Here is an 18,771-nt window from a genome sequence, read left to right on the forward strand (position 1 = left end):
TTAAGCTGAAGTCGTCTGGGTGCCTAGAGTGGTCCTTTAAGTGCCAGGGCTGAATTTTGTTCCTAGTACGGCCCTGAATACAACCCTGCAAGGATGGACAAATAGTAGATCCTCAGCTGCTATAGCATTGTGGGAGTTAGCCTTGTAATATGCAAATGTGCCAATACTGCGGTTATCCATGTGAACTGCAGTGGTTAAACTCTAGCACAATTATAAATAAAACATTCAAATGATATACTGTACTGACAATTATAAGGCAAACCTGGTGGGTCCTACACTAACAATTCCCCATGCTTGCTTCAGCTTAAGGCAAAGGAAAATCTCTAATGAGACAAAGAGAAGTTTTTTCTAAACCCTTACATACTTATTAACCCTTAATAGGGAACACATGGGGTAGGCGGCAGCACTGTAACATGGCTGTGTGATACAAAAGGTAAATACAAATACACAAAAAAGTTCTGTGCTCAAACTTCCACTTTTGGATACACTTTTGGGTATTTGTATTTACCTTTTGTGTCACACAGCCATGTTACAGTGCTGCTGCCCCTTGACATGAACACAATAAAAAATGCATAATTTTCTCCCTCACAATTATATATATATATATATATATATATATATATATATATATATATATATTTATTTATTTATTTTTTCATCTTTACAAATCTCTCTTCTGTGATATTCAATTTGTTTAGTGTTCTAACTCACTACATGTATGTCTTTTTTGTTAATTATGTATTATCTATTTTTTACAATATATTTATGTGCAATGTTATATACACAGGTGGCTCCAATAGCCATTTTTAATGTTTTAATTTTAAGATTTGATATATAGATTCATATACAATATGAATAACATTGCAGATATGTTCATTCAGTTTTTAACTTTTTGAGATTTTTTTGAATTATATATAATTCTCCAACCCCCCACCCCCTGTTTTTCCCTTTTTCCCCTTCTTTCCCATATCCAAAATGAACTCTTGTGATGCCATTTGAGCATCTTTACGCTATTTACACTTAATCATTAACATTTGGGGAAGAGAGTATGATCCCTCCCATGAACGAGCGGAAGTGTTGTATCGCGGAGGACCGCAACGTCACTTCCGCCCAAAAGTTAAATAGAGAAGACTGTAAGTGACGTAACTCAGCTATCTGCAACTTCACAGGCTGCCAGCAAGAAGACACAGGAAATGTAATTAAAGAATGAAAATGCCCAATCAGGGCTATGATTGGACATTGGAAACGCACGTGACCGGGTGGGAAGGCCCTGGCACGATGGGTTAACTACAGGACAGAAGCTCACAACACATACAGCAGACCCAGGAAGCTTTATACAAGCAAAACACGTTTTGACAATTGATTACAACTGTCTGGGACTAAGTACAAATACTGGGTTTACTTTTTAAATATTTATTTTATTTATCCAATAAATTTATTTTATTAGCTTCACTTTTCTGTCCAGCCTGGTTCTGCTGCTTCTGCATTCATTGAAAGGGGTTGTGTCACCCCACAAATTGACACCAAGCCTTCCAACCTCAGAGCCAGGATTTTAAGGCACTTTCCAAGGTGAACTTAACATTGAATTCACAATTAAGTTAATAAGCTCCATACATGCTAGCTACACCATTATTTGTATTCATTTATCTCTACATATATGGAGATCTACACTGTCATTCAGGGAAGGTGTGATGGTGCCCAAACAGCGCAAAGATGTAATTTACTGAGCCAGTATTGTCAGGCTCAGAACTATATGAGCGGTTCTATTTATCATTTAATTCCCCTGCACTATATACTTTTTCTCTTTGTGTTTTCCATATACCTCCTTGGCATATACCCCTTTATATAACTAACGAGAGGAAAGCTAATTGCATGCTTTTTATGTATTGCATTAAATAAGTTACTGTAAGCGCTCCACTATATATATATATATATATATATATATATATATTTATATATATATATATATATATATATATATATATATATATATATATATATATATATAGAGACCTAAAACCCTATATAACACTGTTTGATCCTACAAAAGCCATTGGAAATGTATGAAAGAATGATTGACTCTGTGTTTGATAGGTGTGACCTTTCTGGACAGGGCCTGAGTGTTTATAAACTAGACATATGTCTCATTGAAAGAGTCTATTTATCTAACCCTGCTCGGAAAGGGGCAATTTCTTTATGCTCTTGCTGGAATGCTGACATAAAAAGTTTGGATCAATGACTAATTGGGAAAGTGGGAAAGTGAATTAGGTAAGGAATACGAGCTAAATGGTTAGATTTTACATCAGCTTTAAGAGGCATTACACAGTGTGTCACATATGGAATCCCACCACAAGATTCTATACCAATGGCATTTTACTCCCTCCAGGCTTTATAAGGTACAATTGTCACCTACCAACAAGTGTTGGAGAGAGTGTGGTCAGGTGGGTTCCCTGTGCCACATGCTGTGGACATGCCCTATACTGAAGTCTTACTGGGATAACATTCTTAGTTTGATTAGACTTATTGACAACTCCATAAACACACTAACACCTGAATTATGTTTGTTAAAAAAGATTCCTGATAATTCACCTAAGCACATACGCATAATTTTAGGCCATATTCTCATGTCAACCTCTATGGCTCTTCCACATCACTGTAAGTCTGCTGACGTTCCGGATATTAAAGAAGTTATTAATCAATTGTTTGAAAGTATGAGATGTGAAATTGTGATCAAATTACCATCCAATACACTTGACCTTCTTAAACACGAATGGGATATCAGAGAAAAAAGGCATCAGACAGAGGTATAACTTACATTCTTGACCCCACCTGACCAAAATGTTGTATATATATATGGTGATTATTTGTACCGTAATATCCTATAATTGATTTATTAATAGTTTACTATTACCGGATAATTATTTATTACATTTAGACAAAGGCTGATGTTTTGTATGTGTGGAACTCGGACGCTTAATGATAATATGAATAAATGGTATTAGTAATAGCAGCTGAAGCACTCTATGGGTTCTCCTATTGACCCAGAAATCAAACAGTAAACAAAAAACACAATGTGTTTAGACAGGGTTTAGGTGATATTACCACTTTCTGACAAAGTGCAGCGCTAACAAAATTCAGAGCTTACCCATGCGTTGTAAAATGGTTTCATACACATGCCGGGAAAAGACAGAGACAAATATACAAATATAATAATGTGATATTGTTACAATCAGATATCTGAATAATTTGATTTAAAAAGGGAATGCTCACAATTAACGAGCCTTTTGACGTTATGGCTCTGAACGTGCTGGCTTTCTGTGCCTTTAGGTAGCAACACAGACCTTCTTTCTTGTGACCCTCAGTAGAATTAATATATATAACAGGAGACATAAAGTGCATGTAAAATAGTGCAAGATGTTTGAACAATCACTAGTTATAATAAAGTGCCCAAATGTTACTGCTCACCTTGATTTGGAGCCCATACTAGCTCCAAGTTTTTACTTGCCAATTATGGAGTGGCAAAAAAAACCCTTTAAATGTAAATGAAAAGAATGCTGGTCCCAGAGGATTTTGCAGATTTTAAATATTACATTTACATTTACCCCGGTTTGTTTGTTGTATCAATATTTAACTTGTTCCATATTGATTGTTCATGTTATTATAAAAATGTTTAATCTTTCAATAAAAACTACCGTGTATACTCGAGTATAAGCCGACCCGAATATAAGCCGAGGCCCCTAATTTTACCCCAAGAAACTGGGAAAACTTATTGACTCGAGTATAAGACTAGGGTGGGAAATGCAGCAGCTACTGGTAAATTTATAAATAAAATTAGATCCTAAAAAAATTATATTAATTAAATATTTATTTACAGTGTGTGTATATATAATGAATGCAGTGTGTGTGTATGAATGCAGTGTGTATATGAGTGCAGTGTGTGTGTGTGTGTGTATGAGTGCAGTGTGTGTGTATGAGTGCAGTGTGTGTATGAGTGCAGTGTGTGTATGAATGCAGTGTGTGTGTGTATGAATGCAGTGTGTGTATGAGTGCAGTTTGTATGAATGCAGTGTGTATGAATGCAGTGTGTGTATGCGTGCAGTGTGTGTATGAATGCAGTGTGTGTGTGTGTGTATGAATGCAGTATGTGTGTATGAGTGCAGTGTGTATGAATGCAGTGTGTGTGTATGAGTGCAGTGTGTGTATGAGTGCAGTGTGTGTGTGTGATGCAGAGTGTGATGCAGAGCCTTGGTGGGGGGTGGGCATTTTTATTATTATTTTTTAATTATTATAATTTAATATTAATTTATTTTTTGTTATATTAATTAATATTTTATTATTTATATTTTTATTTTATTTTTTTCGTCCCCCCTCCCTGCTTGATACATGGCAGGGAGGGGGGCTCTCACTCCCTGGTGGTCCAGTGGCATTGGCAGTTCAGTGGAGGGGGCTGGCAGGAAGCTCTTACCTCTCCTGCAGCTCCTGTCAGCTCCCTTCTCCTCCGCGCCGGTCCGGTCAGCTCCCTCTGCAAGTGTGACCCCGCGGCTCTCGCGAGACTTACACTGGGATCTGACAGGGGAGCTGACCGGACCGGCACAGAGGAGAAGAGAGCTGACAGGAGCTACAGGAGAGGTAAGTAAACGCTCTCTGCCAGCCCCCAGTCTGTATTATGGCAATGTAAATTGCCATAATACAGACATTGACTCGAGTATAAGTCGAGTTGGGGTTTTTCAGCACAAAAAATGTGCTGAAAAACTCGACTTATACTCGAGTATATACGGTATTTGAAAACAAAATACATTGGCATTTTTCTGTCTAAGATATAGGTATATGTAAACAACAAATCTTTTTTATAGTGTTTTATTTTATTTAGTACAGAATTAAGCTATGTATTGAATTTTTTTGTACATCAGTGTGACGACTGAGATAAAAATGCATATTTTAATAATTGTATTATTGAAGGTTGTTTTTTGCATTCTTTTTAAATCTATGTACTTCCATTCAATTTTTTTGAAATAAGATATTATGTGAACGTTTATATACCTACCAACCAAGCAGAGAAAAACATAGAAAAGAAAATTGTCCTGTGACTTCAAACAAGAGCACGGATACAATTACAACTGTAGATAAATCCCTGTGTTCTTGAAGGTGAAATTCAGTCAGCTTAATGGTAGCACTTCTGCTGTTTTTACTTGGGGCTTAGCACTGACAGGCTCCAAGATTGTTATCTGAAGAAAAATAATGGTTGGTGGGCCAAAATCAAGCTACCAAGGATCACTACGTTTGATTACATGAATTGTAATGGATGACCTTATTTAATGCTCTGAAACAAACCTGTCTTATGTGTTCAAAGCATTGAACCATTGATGTACTGCTAATCGCTGACAATGTTAAAAGTTAGAATTTTCTTTCAAATCTATCATCATAAAATGTAAAATACTTGTGCTTTATATGTGACGGACACAGAATTAGCTTAGTATTTATAAAGAAATTATTATGCCTCTTTTGTATTTTGCTTTTTTTCTAAAACGAAGAATAATGTTTTTTAAATATCTGAATGTGAAAGCATTTTTGTCAATTATTAAGATCACAAAATGCATCCAGACTACATTACATTTCTGTGCACTCATAGTTAGTCCTTTCGGAAACTTTTTATACTATTATTTCAATATTCTAGAGTTGCTGGATGTCATACATTAGGTAGTACATGTCTGGTGGTTTTGCTCAGCACTACATCTATGGGTGTAATTAATCCAATATAAAACAGTATGAGTACTTTCTGTAATGGATTGTAGCGGTACTTACACTTTCCAGGGGCCGGCCAGGGTCCTCTGTTCAAGCCGCGCGCGGTCCTGCTGCTGCTCGAGCCGCGCGTGGCTCATCCGACGGCTGTGACAGGAAGGCGGGCAGTGACCGCGAGAGGCGGTCACGTGTCCCGCCTGAATCTAAGAGCGCACCGCGGGTATCGGGCGCGCTCTTAAAGGGACAGTGGGAGCCTAATTGGCAAAGGCCTCCCATTGGTCCCTGTCATGCCACACTCCCCATACACTTACCTTTTGGGGGCTTGGATATGACAGGGGCCAATCAAAATAGATGTTTAGGTATATATACTCACCTTTTTCCCTTAGTTCCTTGCCCTATCGTGGTTTATGTTACAGTTCCCTTTAGCGCTTGTTGTGTTCAGTTGTGTTTCTTCGTACTTGACCTTGGCTTTGTTTCTGACTACGTTATCTCTTTATCCTTCTCTGTTCTGTTTGCCGGCTTGCTGTTTACTGTGTACCAGACCCCGGCTAGTCCTAGTTTACGCTGTCTCTTTGTGCCCTTGACCTCGGATCGCTCCTGACTCTGTACTCCTCTCATATACGTCGAGTCCGGCCATTCTAATGTCCGGTAGACGTATCTCCCCTCTGTATTGTCTTCTGTTGAGTTGAATCCTGCGTGTTGGGGTATATTTTCATTACATGGATGAACCATTCATTATTAAGCTAAATTAGGAATTATGGGCAACTGATTATGTATGAGTCAAAAAAGAGGAAACTGGAATATGTTTTTTGACATTTTGGCCTTAACTTTGAAATCCCTTGATCAATTCCCAACAATTCCCTGTTTAGTAAATGATCTCTGAGTGAGTTCACATTCTACAGTGCATATTTCCCTACATTTGGAAGGTAATCCATACATACATGTATGGTGCATGCCTGCTTATGATTAGTTTTTTTTCTAGTTCCTAAAGCACTGGATTATCCCCTCAGTCACTAAATCCCCTAAGAACTGAGCTGCTCCATCTTGACTTGTCTACCTGTATGGCTGCACAGGTAGCATAACTCAGACTTCAGCCATATACAATACACAGAAGCATTTTTTTTTAAGAGTACAATAAAACCAAATAGGTAAGGCACAGGGGATAATGCAAAAACAGTGTCTAGGCTTTTTGCAGGGCTGGATTGGGAATGCAGAGCAGCCCTGAAAAAAAATGTATGCAAGCTCTATAAGTCTTTGTGCCACGGTAGTGTCTGTGTGTGTGTTTGTGTCAAGACATAGCTATATTTTAAATGTTATAAAGTAATATTTAAGATTATCACTGAACTCTCTATATAAAAATATAGTTACATAGCTGAAGAGACTTGCGTCCATCAAGTTCAGCCTTCTTCACATTTGTTTTTTGCTGTTGACCCAAAAGAAGGCAAAGAAACCCAGTTGGAAGCACTTCCGATTTTGCAACAAACTAGGAAAAAAAATCCTTCTTGACCGCAGAATGGCAGTCAGATTTATCCTTGGATCACGTAGCTATTACCCTACATTGAAAAATTATATCCTTGACTATTCTGTTTTTGCAAGTATGCACCTAGTTGCTGTTTGAACATCTGTATGGACTCTGATAAAACCACTTCTTCAGGCAGAGAATTCCAAACCCTTCCTTTGCCTTAGACAAAATCTTCTTTCTTCCAGTCTAAACGCATGACCTTGTGTCCTATGTAAAGTCCGGTTTGTGAATAGATTTCACCACAATGAATTTGGCCCTGAATATATTTGTATAATGTTAATATATCCCCTCTCAGGCAATGTTTACTAAACTAAAGAGGTTTAAATTTGTTAACCTTTCTTCATAGCTGATATGTTCCATTCCTTTCATTAATTTTGTAGCCCGCCTCTGCACTTTTTCTAGTGCCAAAATATCCTTCTTTAGGATTTATACTTTTATTATCAGTAAGTTCCTTTTTTAATTCAAAATAATGGTTCATGTTTAAAAAGTCACTAGAACAACTACAGGTTAACAGAGTTGTTCTGGTGTGTATAGCATGTCCCTAAAGGATTTTTAATGTAAAGGCAGTGTTTACATTATTGCCTATTTACACCTCTAAACCCTTCCCGACCAAAGGTGGAAATTTTCCATTAAGCTTGCCCTTGCTTTAAGGACCCTTGACGGAAAATGTCTGTCATTTAGTAAAGTTAACCCTAGATCGCCGCAATCATGGGTTTAATGCCCCTCCGGTCTGCCACTGTATTAGGGGCAGACGGGGAGCACCCGATTGCACTGCCCCTGCAGCAGTGATCACTCTGACAGGCTGTCAAAGCGAGCACATGTGCTGCAGGGACTTCTGATCCGGCTCCCTGCTCTTCCGCGTTCAGTGTGAAGTGCAGGGAGACGGATCAGCAGTGCTCTTCTCCCTGAAAAAAAATAAAGTTAAAGTTAAATTCCACCCCCGCCCCCTTTCCCCTGCTATAATAAAATTAACCCCTTCCCTGCCAATTGATCCCTGACTACAGTGATCAATTGGCAGGGACTACATTTTACTGTCACGCTCAGGTGTTATATTTATTTTATTAATTAAAATATTTTAGAATTATATATTTAGCTAGCTGGGGTGGTTGGAAGTTAGTGGGGAATTTGGTGTTAGGCTAGCTAGGGGTTAATGTTAACAAAAGTTTTTTAAAAAGCTTTAAAAAGTTTTGTAAAAAAGTTTTAATAACATTTAAAAAAAAGTAAAGTACCCAGTCCGAATAAAAATGAACCCCTTCCCTGCCAGTTGATCACTGCCTACAGTGATTAAAATACAGATCACAGTATTATACTGTGATCTGATTTTTTTCTTACCCCCTCAGGGGTTCAATTTATTTAATTAATTAATTTAAATATTTAAAAATTATATATTTTGCTAGCTGGGGTGGGTGGGAGTTATGGGAAATTGGGGAATTTACTGTTAGTGCTGCTTACATTTGCGGTAGGCCAAGTATCTAAAAAAAAATTAAAGTGTAAAAAAAGTAAAAAAGTTAAAAAAAATTTAATAAATAAAAAAAGGCTAAAAAAGAGTTTTACAAAGTTAAAAAGTAAAAAAAAGTAAAAAAAAAATATATTAAAAAATGCTCATGACCACTACACCTGGACCAAACCAGAGAAAAAATGATCCCACGCTTAGGTTCAAAATATGCCTTTTGAACTACCCCGGGGTGTATTCTTCAATAAATAGTATGTGTTTGTGGGGACGTCTGAATAACCAACCAGCCAAACTACTCAAAAATGGAACATGGACACAGCGCAAATCTTCAAAGTTAGAAAATAACAGAATGGCTGCATCTCAAATGTGCCCCTTCAACATCCACTTATACCTGGCACAGGTACATACGGGGGTATTTCTGTACTCAGACGACATAGCTGAGCAACATATGAAGTATTATACAGTTGTAGCACACATAAGGTTTGTAAAATATACTGTGCAAACTCACTCTGTGTGTCAAAAAGGAAGAAAAAATGCGTATTGCCACTACACTTGGTACAAGCTAGTGGGAAAATGATCCCAAAATATGACTTTTAAAATACCCTGGGATGTCTTCTTTAAGAAATGGTATGCCTTTATGGTGTAGTTGGAATATATAGCCTGCTCAAGTGCTCCAAAGTGGGACACGGACGCATCAAAACCCTCTATGAAAATTCACACTAAAAAACCTGAACTTGTCACGTCTCTTTTACAGCACTGTAACTTTACAAAATAGTGTTTAGGTCATACATTGGGCATATTGTTTTACTCAGAAGATGTAACTGAGCATAGTTTTTTTTTTTTTGTAAGAAATACTCAGCAAAAATGCTGTAAGAAATACTCAGCAAAAATGCAACATTTTTTCCCCCTCACCAAAAAACATTGTCATAAATTGGTGAAAATATATGCAATATAAGATACCCTGGGGTGTCTGCTTTATCAAATGAAAGCCCTTTGTGGGATTATTTGAACAGTCACACTGCTATAATACCCTAAAATGAGACATAGGCCTGTCAAATCCATCTACGAAAATTCTAACTATAGAAACTGATATAGCCTTGTCTCTTATATGACATTGTAGCTTCAAAGAATAGTGCCAAAAGCATACAATGGGGGTATTGTTATACTCAGAAGATGTAGCTGAACACAATATGAGGTTCTGTGCAGCAATAGCACACACCAACTTTACGAAATACACATATAACCTTGTTATATGTGTACGTGCCAAAATAGAGAAAAAACACAATTTTACTCCAATATTTAGCAGAGATTGGCGATGAAATGGCTACGTAAACAGTGTCAAACTAATCTTAGGTAAATAGTCTGTGATGTCTACTTTATATAAATATATACTTTTGTGTGGCAATTTTGTTTTCTGTGATGGATACTAAACATACAAGACAAACATATCAACTTCTAAAATTGTTTCACATTGAAATTTTATTTTAGTCCTTGTATTTTATGACCTGTAACTTTCAAAATAAGTTCAAATCCTATACATATGATGTACTCTATAAATCAAGACACATAAATTAATTTATTTTGAATTACTTTTTCTAACCTGGACATATTATGCACATGCTATTATAGCCAAAACTGTGAAAAAAAAAATTATTTGTTTTCCCCATTTCTTGGCATTTTTGTTTATAATTAATGAGAATTAATCTATGTATATGTGCTATCAAATTAAAGCCCTATTTGCCCTCTAACAAATGGTTTATAATATGTGTTGGTGCAGTAAATGACAGAGATGCAAATTTTGTTTGAACACAAACAGCGAAAAATTCAAAAATGGCTTGTGTCCTTAAGGGTAAGACAAGCTTTTGAAGCTGTGTCCTTAAGGGGTTAAAAGCAGTAACCCAGACAGCCACTAGAGGTGCTTCCTGGGTCAGAAACTCCATTCTCTGCATGGAGATGCTGAGAGTTCCCCATAGAGATGCATTGATCAATGCATCTCTACGAGAAGATGCTGATTGGCGCAGCACAGCGTTTAACTGTGCAATAGCTACCAAATGCTCATGGGAAAGCATTGGATTGGCCAATATTATCAATTTTGATGATCTAAGCCAATGAGGCAGAGTGGGGGCGGGTCCAACTGTTGTGCGCAGGCACGGCTCTGGAATAAAGGTGAGTTTTCATTCTTTTCATGGGGGTAAATCGATGGCAGAGGACCTAAAATGGGTTTTTAATAGGGATGTGCATGGGAAAAATATTCGGTTTGGCATTCCGAAATTCGGGTGTATCTCCGCCATAGGACCAGGCTCGCCCTCCAGTCATGCCTGCACCACACGAAAACATAATAATTTTTTCTATGAAGGGAATTTTTACCTTCAAGTGACAGGGAACGCCATGGGAACCGGCTTCGCCCCCAGTTATGCCAACATCTATATGAGAAGGTGGGAAGACCTTTTCGTGTGGTGCGGGCAAGACTGGAGGGCGAGCCTGGTCCTATGGCGGAGATACATCGATGACGTGATCATAATTTGGAAGGGTTCACAGGAATCTTTTATGTATTTAGTTCAATATCTCAATATTAATACATTTAATTTAAAATTCACACCAGAATGGAACCAACACACCATAAACTTTTTGGATATTTCCCTTTTTTATAAAGGAGAACAAGTACAATCCAAATGTTTTTTCAAGAAAAAAGATGGCAACAGTTACGTACACACTAAGTCTTGCCATCATAAGCCATGATTGAGAGGCATTGCCAAAAGCCAGCTGACTAGGGTAAGACGTAATTTTTCTAGTCCACGAGATTTTAAAACCCAAGCTGACCACATAAAGAAAAAACTGATGAGCAAGGGATACAATAAAAATAACATCGAAAGGGAGATTAGAATCATGTCACAGAGGGATAGAAATGATCTCCTTATAGATCAACCTAAGGTACAATATAGAGATAAATCTGAACGTCCATTTATTACCAAGTTCAATACAGATCATTGGAAAATTAAAAAGTGTCTAAATAAATGTTGACCTATACTTTTGCAGGACCCTGTTTTGGGTAGTGTTATACCAAATCACCCCTCCATTATTTATAGAAAAAGTCAAAATGTAAAAAATCTTATAGCACCTAGTTATCCAAAGAAAACTAATACCAATGTAAATAGCACATGTCGACACAAGGGATTTAAGGGTTGTTCAATGTGTAAAGTGTGTTATAGGATGAATCTGGGTGAATCTTTTAATTTCACTTGTTTTATTACCCAAATTAGTTTCCCAATTAAATCAAATATTAGATGCCACACGGACTATGTTGTGTATGCACTGCAGTGTCTGTGTGGCAAACAATATGTGGGTAAGACTAAAAGACTCCTTAAGATTCGTCTTATGGAGCATATCAACAACATTAGAAAAGGTATGACCACCCATTCCATACCAGTCCATTGCAATTTGTGTCCCTCTTTTAATTGGAGAGATTTTAGGGGTGTAGACATTGAACAAATATCTCCGAATTGGAGAGGAGGGGACAGAGATCTTAAATTATCTCAAAGAGAAACATATTGGATCTATCGATTAGATTCCTTAGAGCCCAAGGGGATGAATGTCGATATAGATCTAGCTTGTTTTATGACATGATACTGTCCTCTCCTTTCCCTTCTTTTCTTATTAGCTAATATTCAATTTAAGGAGACTGATTGTTTAAAAAATGTGTTCGGCTTTTTGAAAGGATTTGCATCTCTCCTCTATAGGGAATTTTGTAGATGTATTTTTTCATATTTACACCTATAAATTAATTTTCTTATATTCATAGGAGAAAACCCAATTTATATTGATTAATTTATAATCACTTAACAGTTTTTACATTGCTGCTATCATACTGTTGGAAGTTTTGTTCGATCTACAAAGGGTCTTTTTTGATATAAAAGATTATTTTTAGTATAAAAGTATTTTTTTAGTTTGATTAATTATATGTTTAGTTTAAATTAGATCTTTAAATATACATTGGAAGTATCAAATAGATAGTAGCACATATTCTCAGTATTAATATCCAGTGGGAATATTCACTTCATTTGTGTGTAATGACACTTAACATTAATACACATGGAATATTTAAAATACACAAAAATAAACTTTATTAAAACCTTCATGATAAGAGATGCATTGATTTTCTCTTTTTTGATTTGTGTTATCTCTTTTATTTGCATTATCATGTTATTTAGTATTATTTTGTTTTATATGAAATTTATGCATACTGTTAGTGTACATATATGTAATCAATTTTTCCATATTCGATTTATTTCCAATTTTTTTTTTTATATCTGTAATGTTAACATCCTTCGAGCACTGACTGCTCGTTATGAGACATTCACATATCCACAGTTGGAACGCATAGAAGTTCAGGACGTTACAACTGGAACCGGAAGTGATGCGCAATACCGGAAGGAGGAGGTGGAACGCACACACGGTCCGGTGGAACACAAGCCGAATGGACCCACGGAAATTCACATCGGCACTTATGCACATCAGCTGTGTTTACAACTAAGTCCAATGAAGATCGACGTACTCCTCTGCCCAACAATTAAAGTTGTTTGGAGTCTAGGCACACCTGATTGACCTTCAATCAACTCCTTCTAGATTATGTATTTAATGTGACTGGGAGGGAGGGTTATTTATATGCATGTTTGTTTCATGTACTACTATTGAATTTGTTTCTATCTCTGATGAAGTCCACTGTGTTGGACGAAACGCGTTAGATTTTATTTCATTTGTTTTTACATATGAATTTTTAATTTTATTGGGCAATTGTGCCTCAATAAATTTCCTTTTTATATAATTTGGTTCCTGATTGCCTCCTGAGCCTTCTGAGTCTGCCTATTTATCCACCATCCTCCAGTGGAAGTGGTCCAGTAATATCCCTTAGTGGATTTCAAGGCGTTTATTTCATTCATATCTTGTGAGTGCAACCATCATTGCAGTGTGTCATTTAATTTAATTGTACGTCACTATATGTTGTCTGTTTTCTTTTAGCTCCTAGCTGTATCCCTTTAGACATGTAGTTGTAACCAGACAAGTTGGACACACAGGGACAGAGGGGTTGAGGGCCCTGCTCAATGAGCTTACATGCTAGAGGGAGTGGGGTAAAATTACACAAAAAGTTAAGGATAGTATTAGACTTGTGACAGTCAGAGGAAGACTATTAGACTTGTGCAGAAGAGGAATCAGTCAGGAGCTATTAACAGTTTAATTGATAATCTTTTATGAAGAAGTGGGTTTTTAACGATTTTTTGAAGGAGTGGAGACTGGGTGAGCATCTAACGGAGGAGGGAAGCGAGTTCCACAGGAACGGTGCAGCCCTAGAGAAATCTTGAAGGCGAGCATCAGATGTGGGATTACGGACAGAAGATAGACGTAAGTCTTCAGCAGATCGTAAGGGCCTAGACGGGACATACTTGTGTATAAGGGAGGATAGATAGGTGGGAGCAGCATTATGCAGCAATTTGAAAGCAAGAACCAGAATTTTAAATTGAGCTTTATATTTTATAGGAAGCCAATGTAGGGACTGACAGAAGGGTGAGGCATGGGAGATGCAGGCGGACAGGAAGATGAGCCTCGCTGCTGCATTCATTATGGACTGTAACGGCGCAAGTTGGGAGCACGTAAGACCATTGAGAAGCAGTTTACAGCAGTCAAGGCGAGAAAGGACAGTGGAATGGACCAACACCTTAGTCGCATCTGGCATTAAGTAGGGGCAATGTTTTTGAGATGGAAATGACAGGATTTGGCGATAGATTTAACATGAGGCTTGAAGGAGAGGTCGGAGTCAAAGAGAACACCTAGGCAGCAAACCTGCATGGTGGAGCTGATGGTAGCACCGTTGACTTGGAGGGTGACAGATACAGGAGTAACAACACTTGAGGGAGGAAAGACCTCCGCTGTAGCCCCAGGCAGGCTCTGGCTGAAACATACGCCCCATCAGAATCACCCTGCAAGCAAAGCCGCGGTCGATTCAGGGGCTGCTCCACAAAATCCAATGGGTCCAGTATGTGCCACATCCGCTGACTGCATGACATCTGCCACCCCCCTAGGTGACCTGCCCGGGGCTCACCAACCGCGCCCCCCACTGAGCTACCAAAGGCTGACCGGTGCTGCTGTGCCTTATCAGGAGGGGCTGTCCACCCCTCCCCACTGCGCCAGACAAACTTCCACTCCGCAAGCCTGTAGATGAACTAACACTCCGGAACCCACTCAGCCTGGGCCCAGACCTGCACCTCCCCTGCCGCCGCGCCCTAGGGGACTGCTCGCCCCGCGCTAAGCAACGACCCCTGAGGTCTGCCTGCAGCACCCCTGGTACCTCTGTGACACCCCTCCTCCCCCCCCCCCCGAGGCGCGGTCAGACTGACCCACCTGCATGCCAGCTCCTCCATTCCCGCCTGCCATGGGCTGCAGAATGCTGCCCAGTACCCTCACCCGCTGCACCAGCAATTTTAAATTGTTGTTTTATGTTTTGTGGGCCTCCATACTTTTTGTAGGAAATAAATACCTCTTTTTGGGAGTATCCGTTCTGGCTGGAGTTTTGAACCATCTTACTAGCCCAGGTACCCGGCGGTGATCATCCAAGGAGGGATTTTGACCCCCCCCCCCATCTAAATCGTGAGAAGGCACGTTTAAAACGCTCTGAGTGATATCCTGGAATTTGTGAGTGTAATATAACACTTAACTATAAAATTGTTCCAGACATATTGCGCTGTTTTATCCTTTATTGTAGGTACATGAGCAGAATCCATAAATATTCCTATATTCTACATATCTACATTCTATGGTTATCAACTGGGAGATAACCTTGGGAGGCTGTGTACCTAGAAGCTAAGTTTGCTTTTTATCATTTATTATTCTTTTTGCACTAATCACTGTAACACAGGTGTTTTGTGTATACTCGTTTGAGATGCTTCCTCCTATGCCTGCCTCCTAGCCCTGTTAAGGCCCATTTCCACTAAGCTGCGCTTTTGCTACATGGGGCTACAAAATTACTCTCAATCATAGTCTGCTGAGTATTTCAAGCCCACCTGGCACTGAAGGCTGTGGGATCACTGGGTTGTAAAGTTACCATTTTCTGGCCTGTTTGAGTGCAGAGGTGAACCTTGAGCGTGGGGGCAGAGCTTATGTGTGGGTGAAACAGAAGAGGAACAGAATAGCTCCCTCTTTACAGTGCTTTCTCTGGCCATCGGCAGCCTTAATGTGGCCTCACCAGCACCCAGAACTCTCACAGTCCGAAGGGAAAAATTATTTGAATGACATTAGGCCTGCCCCAAGTGCTGCAGTACACCGTAAAATTTCCCCGATTCCCAGTGGGCCAGTCTGGCCCTGGCTCTTTGGGTTGTAGGCTTTGACTTTTCCCCATGCACTGCAGTAACTTATCCACCTTTTTCTTTTTTTTTTTTTTTAGCATGTTTCTACTTTATTTGTCTCTGTATAATTTGGAAGTAATGAAAGGTTCTACTTTAAACTGGTTATGTTAACTATTTAAGTACCTGATTTAACTGGATGATGTGGAAAGAGCTCTGTCATCACTTTCTCCTGTCTGGAACAGTCTGGTTGCACCCACACACCAAACCATGCCTTACAGACGGCGTCATTTAATAATTCTAATACTACCATGTAAGTGACATAGTAAGTTAGTTATAAGCACTTGTTTTCAGTGGGTAAAGTAAGGATAATTGCATGTTCTAGACACGCTTTAAAATGACTAATCATTTTTAGCTCTTCCACAACACCACACTTCATTACAATTTCTAATCATGCGTCTCACATAATAAACTGGTTGTATGTCTTTCTTTTCCATTCAGTAGAGAAAAAATACTGCTTAAAGCCATGTAAACCTAAATCTTATTCTGTAAAATACTAAAAATTTATATGAAACCCATAAGCTTCTATAGTAAATCAAAATAATTATTCAGCTGTGCCGATTTATATTCAACACACAGTCATAACAAACTGTAGTTCTAAATAAAAGGTTTATCATCTTTGAAAATGACAGATTTGCTTTGCACATCTGCTATATGTTGTAATGTCTTTTGCACAATGAGACCTGAAGAAAAGCTTGAAGCGTTAGTTTTATTTTTACTCTATTGGATTTGGGTGTCTATCTAAAGATATTGATTTAAGGAACATTGTGACGTTAGGAATACATATCTTTGTTACTAATGCTACAGCCCAGATGCTCCTTGTCATTTAGGTCCCTCACCCTGTAAAAAAGGGAAAATAACTAAATAAAATTACAGGAAAGAGTATTGTGCATGTTTTGGCTTCTTGTAGGATTGTATGTAGACTGAACTGATATTAGTGCTGTGTTTTGTGTAAATAGGTCAGTTTCAGTTATGTTATGTGTGTGGTGTAATATGTGTGACTAGGGGCTATAGTGTGTGACTTTGGCTTGTACAAAGTATGCCTTAGTAAGTGTGTGTATAGAGCAGCGTTTCACAATTGGGACCCTAGAGTTCTGCCAAAAAAATTGAAAACAAAATGGGCGCGGACGGCGAGGGAGCAGTGAGCAGTGATCACCCTGCTCAGCTCCCTCGCGCGCACAGCAGTGATGCCGCAGATGGAATATGACGTCACTCCGGCTCTGCCATCACTAAGAGGCGCGTCAGGGAGCTGAGCAGGGAGATCACTGCTCCCTTACCACCTGCACGCCAGCCGCCCAACTGGACCCCAAGGATGGCGCTCCAGCCACCCAGCAGCCCCACTGGACAACAGGGACTTCATGCCAGCAGCCCCACCGGACCCCAGGGACTCCATGCCAGCACTCCTAAAGGTAGGGGGTCTGGGTGTAGTAAAATGTTAAAAACAAAAATTGTATGTGTGTCTGTTAGGGAATTTGTATGTGTTTGTGTGTTTGTCGCGCGCACAGCAGTGATGCTGGAGCCGGAATAGGACGTCACTCCGGCTCCGGCATCACTAAGAGGCGCGCAAGGGAGCTGAGCACGGAGATCACTGCTCCCTCGACGCCCGCACCCCAGCCGCTCAGCAGCCCCACTGGACCCCAGAGACTGCTCTCCAGCTGCTCAGCAGCCCCACTGGACCCCAGGGACTGCTCTCCAGCCACCCAGCAGCCCCACTGGACCACAGGGACTTCATGCCAGCAGCCCCACTGGATCCCAGGGACTCCATGCCAGCACTCCTAAAGGCAGTGGACTCAGCCATGCTGAAAACAAGCAGTCACCGAAAGGGTAAGAGTTACCGAAGAAGACATAGTGGACATTAAAACTACCATGACAGCTGTACAGGACTCAGTCCATCAACTACAACTAACCTAGAGTCTCTTGACTGCCAAGATTACGGCCATGAAAGACCAACAACGCTACACCCATATCAAAATTAGGGGGGTCCCTGCTGCAGTGACCACAGAGGATTTGCCTCACTACATACAGCGCCTCCTAGCCACTATCCTGCCTCCCACGGTGGCACGCGAACTGTCGGTAGATTGAATATACCTCATCCCCAGTGCAGTCCACACTAAACGACCTAAATAGGAATGTAATTCTGTTCTGCCTCACAGTCCAGGACAAAGTCCACATAATGCAAGCCCTAAAAGGCAAAACACCTCTCACCCAACTTGACCTTCTTTCAAGATTTCACCAGACTTATGGAGAAAGTCCTATGGACCAGTTACCACCCAATTAAGATCGGCAGGACTGCCATGCAGCTAGTGGTCTCTCAAGATGGAGCCACCCACGTACTCCACACCATGACAGACGCAACACCCTTATTGATGAAACTGGGACTGCCCGCACTAACAGCGACCCAGCGGCAACTTGAAACCTACTAGGATCCAGCTAATGTCAACCCCTTTGTCCCACGCACCAGAGGGGCACCAATGCCAGTTCCATGACGGTGACACCCTGTCCACAGTTGCACCCATCGCTAACGGTGGCTCCAATATCCAGTGCCTCAACCAGGACATTGTACAAGAATGACACTCCACGACTGATCACACCCATTCTAATTGTTTTATTTTACTTTGTTTTATTGTTTCATTATGTTGTACCTCTCTCCTACGAATTACCTGGCA

This window comes from Pelobates fuscus, chromosome 4, assembly GCF_036172605.1.
Source record: "Pelobates fuscus isolate aPelFus1 chromosome 4, aPelFus1.pri, whole genome shotgun sequence".
In the NCBI taxonomy this organism is placed as follows: Eukaryota; Metazoa; Chordata; class Amphibia; order Anura; family Pelobatidae; genus Pelobates; species Pelobates fuscus.